At 35.0% G+C, this 13,755-nt stretch overlaps 1 pseudogene; it reads right to left on the bottom strand.

The window, feature by feature from the left end:
* Positions 1–2,232: 2,232 nt before the first annotated feature.
* LOC122140832 lies at positions 2,233–6,064 on the bottom strand (annotated as a pseudogene).
* Positions 6,065–13,755: the final 7,691 nt, after the last annotated feature.

Below are 13,755 nucleotides of genomic sequence, written 5' to 3'. Positions count from 1 at the left end.
TTTGAATTCGTTCATTTAAAAGTAGACACAAGCTTTCTATAGACTTTTCTCATGTCTCTGTGCTAAATATTCACTGAGTTTGTGACGTGTACAAAGTTGCTCACGGAGAAATATATACGGCAGAAATTGCACCGTTTGTTTTGTTTATTTTGCAAAAGCACAATGTTTTGTTATTGTCAGTGTACACAAATAAAAGAAGGTCCTTTTTAGTTTCGATTGATTTTAGTCTTATCTGTACCTGAGTATTTAAGGTTTCTCTGTGAATCAGGAAAAACTGAAAGTGAACGCGCTGGCATGCAGAGGGTTAAAGACGCTGCATTCAATTTTATCTTTAGACTTAATTTAGATTTCAAATTCAATATTGATTTTAGAACTGTTGAAATGATTTACTGTATGTAACGGAAATACTTTATAAGTAACTGTAATTAAATTACCTAAAAATGAGCAGTAATCCCTTACTTTACTTTTTCTGTGGATAAGTAATTTAATTACAGTAACACGTTACACCCAACACTGTGTAGGACATATTGATATATAGTTTTCAACAGTATGTACGATTAAAAAGATTTACAATAAAGTCCATGGAGGCACTTTAGCAGCATCAGGACCATAAAGAGTACAGGGCAGCATCACTGCACAAAGTGGATCTCTTATAAGTGATAGAGTGCCTCCAGCGGTTTGTAAGAGAACTGTAATGCAGTATCACACTGTAGTGTACTGTGCAATGCCTTTATAGATATTGTGTACTTTGAATTGTTTTTTTAGTTATTTATGAGATTATTTAATTTTTTAAGTTTTCCACAAAAAATGTAGGCAGCACAACTGTTTTCAACACTGACAAAAATAACAAATATTTTTTGTTTTTAATAATGTAATTTCACAGTATTAATGATTTTAATGTATTTTTGATCAAACATGCAGACTTGGTAAGCATAAGTGACTTCAAAAACATAAAAAGAAATCATACTGATCCCAAACTTTTAAACAAAACGAAAAAATGAAAAGAAAAGTATATATATTGTATATATTACATAAAAAAATATATAAATATCTAATTATAAAGTTTTTCTCCCCACTTTTTCAGCTTATCAAATGACTTCTATATACTATTTTATTAATGAACATTCAGTATTATTATTTTTAATTCTCAGATGACTTGAAATACTTTACACTATGTTCATGACACTTTTCAGACAACAGCATTCAAAAATCCAAGAATGACCCAGAGACACAAGCATGCTTTCAGAATGGCATTGTGCGTTCAGGAGGAAGACACCAGACCCAATATTGACATAATACAGTACCTAGAATATCTGGAACAATCCAAATCCCGAAGCACATGGACAAGGCAAAAAAACACATGAACACAAAACCCTTCATCGTACACCACATACAATGGAATATTTAGACCCGCATAACGCACTGTGTAGCACACGTTTGCATTGTATGGACTACCTGTAATTCTTTTTATTAAAACAACAGAAACCCTTAAATACAAGCGCTGATATCAACACATTTGATTTCCGACATCTCGCCAAAAGTATCCATTACTCTCTTTAACGACATCAACAAACAATGACCCCTCGTTAAGCGCATGCTGTGTAATTTACGCATTTAAACAAAAACCATACACATTCATTATCTTTAATATATTCATCAAGCACCAAAATCCAGTCGCAAAGAACCCTGTTGCTGAATGCACCAAGCAATCACTAAGAAAGTTAATCTTATTCTGTCGTTACTAAATAGAGAAAACACCAAAACTATGCATATATAATTGACATAAGGTGCGCAGAGAAGCGATTCAACTGAGTAAGTTACATGCTGAAGATTAAGACTTTTCAACAGTCGGTCGAAATTCTAATAAACGAATTTACTTACGGATTCCTAACTAGGTTGTGTGGTACGACGATAATGCACCGAAAAAATGTCTGACATTGAAATCTTACAGATGTGGAATGGACCTAAATGTGAAGACGGTGGTCTTCAAGTGCAGGATTTGTGAATGTTAAGGACAAGAGAGGAGAGGCGCGGAAAAAGACAAAAAGGCTGAGTAGGTGTAAAAATCAAGTTAAATAATCCACTCTGAGCAGCTGTTTTCTTGTAATGCTGTTTTGTCAAATAAACATTCTCAGATTTGGTGAGGTGGTAAAGTTGCTAACTGTTGCCCTTTTAAGAAAATTGCCAATGAGGGGGGGGAAAAATAAGTTTAGACAAGGGATCAGTTTCAGTCTAATCTGGGACCTGTTCCACCTTTTTTGTCTGTTAAAAGGCACAAAAAACTGAGATTTAAACTAGGAAATGATCCCATTGAGAAGGATTATTACCGACAGAAATGATCCAGTCTGAGACCACCAGAAGTGCGACAAAGAACACTGCGAGATCTCCTGAAAATGCCCCCCCCTAACTGCTGACAGATCTGCCCAACCCAAGTTGTTTTGAAAACTGAGTTTTGTAAAAAAGACAACTCCAAAACAATCACCACACAGTCAAATCCAAACCAACTATAAGAATACATAAAAAATGCACGCAACCAAAAAACGACTCCATAACAAAAAAAGTCATCATTCATTACTGAGCACATAAATTAAAGAACTATCACCTCCTTCATCTTCACCCGATCATCCCTTCTTACTGTCTGGCTGAGAGAGGGATGTGAAGATGGAAAAATAGGACGACAAGCACCAAATTAAAGAGTGGATACTCTATATTAGTTGTTCTATGGAGGGGCCCTTGTGCTCTGCCTCTACCTCCCTACTCTGTGAATTCTCTAGTTGCATGTTCAGTATGTTTTTTTCTTCCGCTCATTCCTGTGAACACTTCCTTGCCGGCAGTACTGCTGATGAATAAGAAAGGAAAACAAAAGCAAATGTTGAAAACCCTATTACATGGTACATTCACTGTTGCTATAATTTAGTGAGTTACTATCTTTCAGTTTCAATACTGATGCCTGACAGCACTGACTTGCACCAGTTTCAAGCGCAAAAATCACATGACTACTAACCATTTCCCTCTGGGTTTGTGGTCAGAGGGACCCACACAGAGCAAAGTGGAAAAACCACTCGTAGAACACTAATCCGAAAGAGAAACACACGACACACATACTAACACGTTTACCACAAGCACAGCTCTGAATTTTAAATATACAGGAATCTGCTGTAAATATAATGCTCCACATGCCTATGACTTAGATATTTCATCTCCAGTTTATACTTGTTAAAGGGGAAATCAAATCTAATGAAATAATAAAATAAATATCTAATCTATGTCAGCATATAATGTATGAGAGGCTGTGAGATTGTTATTGATCTTGGATTGAGAAAGGAGACTCACGTCTCTGTATTGTCACAGCCAAATCATCGTTCCCCGTATGAACCTGTGTGGCAGAGACAATAGGTGGGCTCGTTGGGGTCACTGGCATGTCCGCACATCCGAGGGGTGCACGTTCCCAAAGTTCAACAGCCGGGGTTGAAAACTCAGAGCTGGAAGACCAGCGTTTTATTCAAATTGTCAAAATCCCCAATTTTGGAATGTATTTATTCTTTTTCTTTTTGTGTGCATTCTGCCTCTTTTTTTGACAGAAAACAGTAGAAAGGTGGTGGAAAGCCAACAAAACGATGGACTGTTAGGGCGGCAAAAAAGCTAAACCATGGCAAAAAGCTAACCAAACTTCATAAATATTTATGGACATGGTGGGAGGCGTCCAGTAAGATTTAAAAAAATATATATTAGATATATATTAATGCTCTCCAAGGCTGCATTTATTTGATCAAAGACAAAACAAAAAAACAATTTAAATTTACAATTTAAAACTATTTTCTATTTTAATATATTTTATAAGTAATTTAATCCTGTGATTTATTAGCATCATTACTCAAATATGATTTGCTGCTCAAGAAACATTTCTTATTATTATTAATGCTGAAAGCAGCTCTGCTTACAATGTTTTGTATTAAATTTTTTTTTTGCAGGATTTTCTGATAAACAGAACGTTCATAAGAACAAACTTTACGAAACATAAATCTTTTGTAACATCTTTGCTCTCACTTTCGATTAACTTAATGCATTCTTGCTGAATAAAAGGATTAATTTCTTTAAAAATCTACACTTTTGAACAGTAGTAGTTTATATGTATGAAGAGTAGAAAGCTGAAAATTTTAATTGCAAAGATGAACCAGATTTTACTGCAATTCTGGTGCCACAAGCGGTTCAAAAATGACACACTTTACAAATAAAAAAAGAATTATAAAAGAAAATGTGTGTGATTCTCACCCTTGTGTGAGTTTGACCTTCTTCTGACTACTCTTTGAGCTGCAGTCATCATCAGAGTTCTTCACCTTTGACCTAGTGCGAGTCACCTCCTTCTTCTTGGGTCCTCGATGGTCACCTTCAAACAACAACAAACGCCCATCAGAGACTGTGTTTAGATATAGAGAAGCACATAAGAGATGTGCACTTGCCAAAACATCACTAATAGTCATTAGAAGCTTACTCTTGTTGCTCTTGCTGGAGGTAGAGTCATAATCGGTGCTTTCTATCTGTTTCTCTTTGAGGTCAGCCTCAAAGCGAGCCAGGTCTGTATCCAATCTTCGGATATGCTTGTCCACCTAATGCACAGAACAAATGATGTATGGATGGAGTCATAATGACAACAAAAATGACATTACAGAATTAATATATTCTACAGTTCAAATGTGTGATCATTCTGAAATCATTCTAATGTGCTGATTTGGTGATTAATAAACATTTTTTATCATCAGTGTTCATAACAGTTGTGCTGCTTAATACTTTTTTTCATTCGTTGACAAATCTAAAGTTCAAAAGAACATTGGTTAAACAAACAGATTGTTTTGTAACATTATAAATTATAAATGTCTTCCACTGTTGAACTCACTGTTAACATTATAAATGTCTTCCACTGTGATCAATTGTTATGCATCCTTGGTGAATACGAAATATACATTTCTTTAAAAGAAATTCTTACTGACCCCACAACTACCCCACACTTTTAAATAGTGGTGTACATTTATATTGTAATTTTATATATAAAAATTTTTTGAATTGTTATATAAGGTCATTTGATTTGAGTGGATTAAATTTAATTTTATACTTGTAATATATATCGCAAGCTGGACCTTGTCATCTCCGAACTCTTTAACAACCTCCATAAGACTGCTGGATCAGGTACTCAGTTAACAGTCTGAGAGCTTCTGTTCGGAGGACAACGTCCGAGCGTTGGCTGGGTATTCACGAGCCAGAGAATCAATCTGCCCTTTCAGATCTAGATAAAGAAGAAATGTAAACAAACAATCACTTACCATCTCAAGCAACCAGACATTAAATATAAACCTGTGAAAACGTCATTAACAGTATTATTCTGTATTACTGTATTGAGGGGCAGGGCTATAGATAAGACCCACCCTCTGTCCTCTGGTCCAGATCTCGCATCAGCTGTGGAAGTTTCTCTGCAGTTCAAATGGCAGATTTTCCTATGCCTAAAGAGATAGCAATGAACGATATGAATATCCCCCATCTCCACTATCATCAAACAGACCCACACAGGCTGTGAGCATGTGCATGCAAACCAGCAGATACAGTCACGTGAACAATCTCACATCTGCACGAGCGCAAAGCCAGCTCGATTGTCCTGAGTCAGACAGCATATTATGCTTGTGTTTTTATTTAGCAATATTTGTAGATTTTAATAGCAGCAACTTATATATTACAGTCTGTCACGTTTATCCGGCGCCGCACCCCACAAGCAAACGTACAAAAAGCATCGTTTAAGCATCATATACATCTGTTTATTTTTCACAGTTAAGCCCGTTAGCTTTCAGAGACCACTGTGGTTGACGTACTCCGGCTAGTTTTTATTAGCGCTGATTTTTGTGTCGTTACGCGGTCGTTTATTGTACAAATCGTGTGTGTGGATGTGAAAAACGTGCCAGACATATGCCTGAGGACAATATGAACGCAGAAGACGTTAATTTATGCGGATGTAAATCGAAACAAAGACAATAGCCTTACTGTCCAAATAGTGCTCTAGATACATTCCAGCCGCCATTTTGACAAACACAAACAAAGGTTCTTCCGGTTTCGCCGGAAGTCCTGGGCTGGGGGGGCTATGAGGGGGAGGAGTCATGAGTGAGGGCTGTCTGTTGACCTCTTTCATGTCCTTTATCTTCTTTGAAAGTGTGTTGAAACAGAATGATAAAGCTCCTCTTTGGATGTCCAGAGATATGTGCCACGGGAAATAGCACAGTGAGTGTAGTTGTAAAAACTGGGAACAAATTGTAGGATTTATTATTATTAATTTTAGTTTTTTTTGGTTTTGTGTGTGATGTCTACTTTTGTCTAAATGTTTAGTATTTAGTCAGAGTTGTGATTTTTGATTTTTGGGTTAAACTCTGGAAAATTAGTGATCCAGGACATTATATTAGGCTGTGTTGAATGGGGGAAAGAAGTTATTTGTTTTCTATTTTGAAGTGTAGAGATGATATTATTAGTTTGTTGGGGGATGATGCTCAGAATTGGAATTGGAATATTAAATGAATTTTTAATTTAATGTTTAATTTTTATTGTAATTATTTAAATTCAGTAATTTCATAGGGCATAGGCACATTTCAGATGTTTTTACTATTCATTAAAATCTATACCTAAGTGAAAAAAACTTTCAGTTTGATTTCACAGTGTTGCTATTTTGACACATCTTCAAAAGTAAAATACAATTTAATGTATATTATGCATCTGTCTAAGTCATGGAATAAATAAGACATTTCAGATTAACTTCTCTTTTACAGGGGATTCTTGCTTTGCTTTTCATTGGTATTCAATTATTTAACCAAATATTCTTTGATGACTCTGAACAGCCACTTGCAAAATATCGATAACTGCAATAGATTCACTACTAAAGTACTTTAATTAAAATAATAAAAATATTAGGATTTATGTAGTTTTTTAGTTTATAAGTAAGCAGCCCTTTAGGACTATAGTGATACATTCAAAAGTGTCACAAAATTATAATTGATCCATTTTTTATTCTTTTTTAGGACCTTAATGTGTCCTTCTTTGGGCCCATACCATTTTTCAAAATCACCACTTGATTTGTTTTAGTCGTCGTTCAGGACCTTTCCAACATAATGCTTAGTTCTGAGGTCCAGTAGTCAATGTTAGTCATAGCTCACATCAGATGGACTCCTCAGCTGATCCACGTCTAACCTTTAGGGATACTATACAGCACCCATATATAAGATCCTTCAGCTAATTATCACCAGCTTTGCCACAGTGACTCAAATAGCTAGTTATCCAATCCTGCGCAGTCCCCAGCTTCCTCTATCGATCCAGTCAGGACTTCAGCCAGGTCTGATTCTCGTTTAATCAGACTATATGTTTTAAAATGTTACATTAAATTGAGCAAATGGAACTTTTAAGATATGCTGCAATGGGAACATTTTGTTAGCTCTGTTCTGGTTTACCCATGGGGGGGGTATATTGCGCTCTCCTGCTCTTATCCATGGCTAGGCTGCATGGGAGTTCTTGCCCAGAACCCATATCGCCAATCCAAACTGTATGCTAATTGTCAGTCATCTTTGAACGATAGAGTCGTCCTGATCAGAAAATGTAAACAAACAAGGTTTACCATGTTTCTTTTCTTTGTTCTCTCTCTGAAGCCTCCATGCGTTTTATCAACATGCTTTTCCCAGCATTGTATCAGTACTTTTCACCAGAAGAGGGCAATAGTCAATAGATTTTGTGAACTGTTTAGCAAGAGAACTTGGAGGGGGGGATGGGAGCTCCCAGGGAGTGTTGGTTAGTAGACTACGGTACTTCTCCCAGTACTGTCCAGTCAATGGTATCCCACAAAGGAAAAACAGCATAACAGAAGTGGAGAGCTGACAAGCCCATTTAACAGTAGTGGAGCTGACAGCCAGACAATAATACAGCTGTTGAGGATTTGTGTTTTTCATTTTGGAGAAGGGTTGTCAATATATTTTTAAACGAGAGGTGTGACAATATAACATAATAAACTTGTGCTTTCCCAATCGAGATGCATGTCTAAACAGGCTTCCTCCTTATTTTAAAATCGCTCGCATATGTATTCAGGACTATGTCTATGAATCAGCTGTGTGCTGCTGGATGCTATCATATTTTCTAAATGTAGCTGTAGATGAACCTAATTAAGATCTAGCGAGATGATTGCTTTGCAAAGTACAATTTAGAAGATATTTGCATTCTGATTGCTTTTCACTTTTTTTTTTTGTGAAGTCCTTTCCCGTTTTTAAAAAAAAAAAAGCAATTTTTCCCCAACCTAAGCAGGCACAAGAATTATGGTAATGCCAAGTCTGGCACGAATATAAAAATATAATAAAATACGATAAAATAAATATACAAATAAGATGTAAAAAAAGAAAAAAAATTAATAAATCCTATATATATAAATTTGCCCACCCAAACCAAATACATAGAAAAGCAAAAAAAACGAAAAGAAATAAATATTTATACATTTATTTCCTTATTTATGTATATATTTATTTTTTTCCATATTTATTATTTCTTCTTTTATTTATTTATACATTTATTCATTTCTTACATTTATTTATTTCTACATTTATTTATTTTTACATTTATTTATTTCTACATTTTATGTTTTTCTACATTTATTTATTTCTTCATTTATTTCTTCCTACATTTCTTCCTGCGTATGGTAATGAGGAGGGCGTGGGTTTACCTCAGACATAGCAATCGAGCTCAGAGTAAGCGCAGGCGAAGGGTTGAGGCCACAGTGACACCCTGTGGCGAAATACAATAAGTATCACTGACGTTGATACGGTCTGTGACTGCGAGGTATATGGTTAAAATTCTTATGTGTGACATGGATATGCTCGTCTTTATTCCGGACATGGTCGTAGAACATCGTTTTGGTCTGGATTTGTAAAATGTCCTGGGCTAACAAACATGAAACAGGGACTCTGAAACGGGAAGCGCTTTATTTTTTCCATTTTTCGGTCAAAACTCACGGGAAAGGCAGCAGGGCACATAGGCTACAGTGAAGTCAACGCAAGCATATTGACCAATGCTTTTGAAACGAGACCATTGCATTTGAATGTAGCCTAATTTCCAAAAACAATACTGACAGCAACAGCCTTATTAAATGTATGAACGTCACGTTAATCCACATCGATAAATTCAGTTAGAGGATAAGACTGTAGCCTATAGGGCAGTTAGCCTACCACTAAAATCCAACCAGATCTTCATCAGAGCCATCAATACAGAAGAGATCTTAATGCATTTACACAGAAAATTAGCCTACAAGTGCATACAAATATTATGAAGTGTCTTAGGCGTACTCTTTTTTTTTTTTTTTTTTTTTTTTTGAAGACATAAATATGACATGATGGAATCAATGAAGTGATAGCCTACGTTTAATATGAAACTAAAACAGACAACAGGTGGCAGAAAGTCACTGTCTTAATGAGTGAGTTCAATCCGCTCGTTTGATACACCGAATCAAAAACAACTCGACGTGTTGAAGCGATTTGTTTCTGATCATTTATATTTTAGACCTATGCGTTATCTAAATAATTATAATAGAATAATAATAATAATAATAATAAAATAATAATAATAATAAATAAATGACCAAATGCTCAAAAAGTTGGCAGAGAGGGGGCCATGTTCGGGGAAACAAACATAATTGTTGATAGGCTATATTTTTCGGGGCCATGGGTTTTAATGCGCAAACCTGCGTGACCATATAGCAACTATTCAGAAATGGAAATAACGAATGCATTAATATTTTGTTTTGAATTTAAGAAAAGTCGATTGAATATTTACAGGTTTTATCTCGTTTTTATTTTCAGAATAGTAACGTCTTTGTAACCAACCACAGTGGATCAAAAATCTCTATCTAATAGGCTACTTCAAAGATCAAATCAAATTATATATTGTAAAGTTTGTACAAATTTATGTAGCCCAAAAACATAACAAAAAATAGTCTACATAACTTTTTAATTATTATTATTATTATCATTCTTTCTTTCTTTTTATTATTATTATTATTAGGCTATTGTTATCATCATCATCAGCAGCTGGCAAACCATAATGGAATCTATTTAAAGGGAATGATTGTGGTGGGGAGTTTGGTCAAACTATTGCAGTGATAGCCTACTGCGAATATAACGGGTTGAAATAGGCTAAAAGACGTCGCCGTCCACAGAGACATTTCTATGTGCACTATTTCATCCGTGAAAACCTTAGTCCCCTGGCTATCATTTCAGAATCTGCAATTCAAAAATAAATTTTGCCTGCCACTGCAGCAAATTCAGCAGCTTTTAGATATTGTTGTTGGTCCGACTTTGTCAAGACAAAACCCGACGGAGCTCAGCCCCGAAATTCAACTGCTGTCGCTCTTCTCTTTCTTTACTTTCCGCTGTAGCTGTTGGGTCCGTGTATATTTTGGTCATTCGATTTTCTATTTAAAAATAAATAAAATAAAGATAAATGAGAAACGGTTTGATTTTCGTTTTTTGTTTTTTTTCGTTTTGTTTAAGAAACGGAAAAAAAAAAAAAGAGAAAATGTAGCTGGATTTTACGTATTTTTGTTTGTGGGTAAAAAATGAGATTTATGTTTTAATATTTGTCTGAATGTGTGGGCGGTGCTGAAACGCCCCTTTCATCCCTTCTGTACCCGCACCGACAAGCAGCAACCGCAAGCTCAGCAGTTCATTTTCACCAGGAGAGAAGCGGCAGACAGCAGAGTTTATAAATCCTGCGGATTCTTTGTTAGTGGTGCTTGCAAGATAAAATAATATATATAATAAATAATAATAATAATAAATTAATTAAATAAATAATAAAATAAAAAAATAATATTATATTTTTCCGGCTGTTACATATTATTGACAAAGCAGACTTGACAACTTTATTCATAAAACACCAATTGAATTTTACTTTAAGCCGGTGATCTACAACGACATGGAATAAAAATATAGGCCTAGCTACTACAAATTTTTTGGCCTACTTATTTTATTCTAGGCCATTCATAAAAAAAATAAAATGGGAAAAATCCAACCCCACATTTATTAATAAAATGTATATTAAAATAAGTTTTCCCCATAATTAGTCTAACTTTAAATGTTTTAATTATAGGCTATAGGCTACTTAGTATTATGAACTGAATTCACGAATTCTGTAGATGACCTTTGAATATAGTGATGGTGTGACATAATTACAGATAATGAGTTCAGACGAGAAACACTGCACCTCTGGTTGGTTTCATTTGAATTACATAGGCCTAAATATAAAATTATTATTATTATTATTGTTATTCTATTTAAATGGCTTATTTAAAAAAGGACATGTCCAGCTAGACATGGTTCGTCTGATGCATGAGCCTGGTTCATTTTCTGACGTTTCAGAAAGAAGTTAATGTAGACCGAGATGGCAGAAAGCAAATCCTGTTGAGTTTTGTAAGGTTTTAATGTTATTTAGGGTGTCTTACGGCCCAAAACTGACGGAGGTGAAGCTCTTTCCTGTTATCGGGATGGAAGCTGTGGATCGGGATCCGCCGATCGGGAGAAGTGCAGCAGGACTACACTCTACAAGATAAAGCTTCAGTTGCTGTTGTTTGTATAGCAAATGAAAACATGTTCTGAGGTTTTTCTTAAATAGGCATAGATTAAAATTAGTAGGGCTAAAAATCTGCACATTTCATGCCATTGTAGATCCTACAGTAAAATTCAAATGTCATTGAATAAATTAATTTCTGTTTGGTCAAAAAAAATTGAATAAATTAAAAAAAATAATATATATAAGAATATATATATATATATATATATCTATATATCTATATATATATTATTTTTTTTTTTTTTTTTTTTGTTTTTTTTGACCAAACAGAAATTAATTTATTCAATGACATTTGAATTATATATATATTATATATATATATCTAATATATATATATATATATATATATAATATATATAAATATAAAGCTTGCAAGCACCCTAGCAAAGAATCCGCAGGATTAATAAACTCTGCTGTCTGCCGCTTTCTCTCATGGTGAAAATGAACTGAGCTTGCGGTTGCCGCTTGTCGGTGCGGTACAGAAGGGATGAAAGGGGCGTTTCAGCGCCACCCGCACATTCCCAAACAAATATTAAAGCATAATCTCATTTTTTACCCACAAACCAAAAAGATTTGATCAACGAAAATTTTTCGTATTAACTAATTTTCGTTTTCCGTTTTCTTAACATTTTATCTTTATTAATTTTTAAATAGAAATTAATCGAATGACCAAAAATATACACGGCCCAACAGCTACAGCTGAAAGGTAAAGAAAGAGAAGAGCGACAGCAGTTGAATTTCGGGGCTGAGCTTTCCCGTCGGGTTTGTCTTGACAAAGTCGGACCAACAACCATATCTAAAAGCTGCTGAATTTTGCTGCAGTGTGGCAGGCAAAATTTATTTTGAATTGCAGATTCTGACATGATAGACACGGGGGACTAAGGTTTTCACGGATGAAATAGTGCCCATAGAAATGTCGCTGTGGACGGCGCCGTCCTTTTTATTTCAACCCGTTATAGACGGTTTTCATACGGGCGCACGCGGCCTGGACCTAAGTTAACTTCCGGTCTGTGTTATATCGGTCTGGCTGCGGTTCCAATCTACAAACGCAGTTTAAAGCCAAGGTGATGAGTAGACTGAAGTTGGGCTCAGGTGGGTTGTGCTGCGGGAGTCTGTGGTTTCCCATACATTTATTTATTTTTGGAGACTCGACACAATTTTAAAACTGATCGATTTTCAAAAAGGCTTCGTTAAATAAAACATGAGTAACGTAACATTACGTAACGTACTGCACGTTTAATAATAATACCATTCCTTACATTTATGTTTAAATATCAAAACGAGGCACAGTGTGTTTTATATCGCTGTATTTCTGAAGTAGGGACTTGCATGTTATATGCCTGATAGCAGCGTTATTGAGAACGTACCAGCTCGTCTGCTTTGTTTACAGCTGTTACTGGGGGAAACCTCTATTTCTCGCGCTTTATGTCTATGCTTTTAAACAAATGCTCCTGCTGGAAAAGAATGAATTTGCATATTCATTAAGTCCGCCTGATCCACGCAGCAAACATATTTTGTTTGTTATCAAAAAAATATCTACTCTAGAGGGACCTTGACTGTTGTTATGATTCTATTTGGAGTCTACCGGAAGTTAAGTTAGTTACCAGGTCCACAAAAGCGCTCACGCGCATTAACGTTTGTTTATGTTGATGCCGTTGAAACCGTCTATATTCGCAGTAGGCTATCACTGCAATAGTTTGACCAAACTCCCCACCACCATCATTCCCTTTAAATAGATTCCATTATGGTTTGCCAGCAGATCGCTGATTGATGATGATAACAATAGCCTAATAATAACTAATATAAATAGAAAGAAAGAATGAATGATAATAATAATAATAATAAATTAAAAAGTTATGTAGACTATTTTTTTGTTATGTTTTTGGGCTACATAAATTTGTACAAACTTTTACAATATATAATTTGATTTGATCTTTGAAGTAGCCTATTAGATAGAGATTTTTGATCACTGTGGTTGGTTACAAAGACGTTACCATTCTGAAAATAATAACGAGATAAAACCTGTAAATATTCAATCGACTTTTTCTTAAATTCAAAACAAAATATTAATGCATTTCGTTATTTCCATTTCTGAATAGTTGCTATATGGTCACGCAGGTTTGCGCA

This window comes from Cyprinus carpio, chromosome B19 (assembly GCF_018340385.1).
Source record: "Cyprinus carpio isolate SPL01 chromosome B19, ASM1834038v1, whole genome shotgun sequence".
Taxonomy (NCBI): domain Eukaryota; kingdom Metazoa; phylum Chordata; class Actinopteri; order Cypriniformes; family Cyprinidae; genus Cyprinus; species Cyprinus carpio.
The sequence above is the reverse complement of the archived record's forward strand: the minus strand, read 5'-3'. Positions and strand labels throughout refer to the sequence as shown.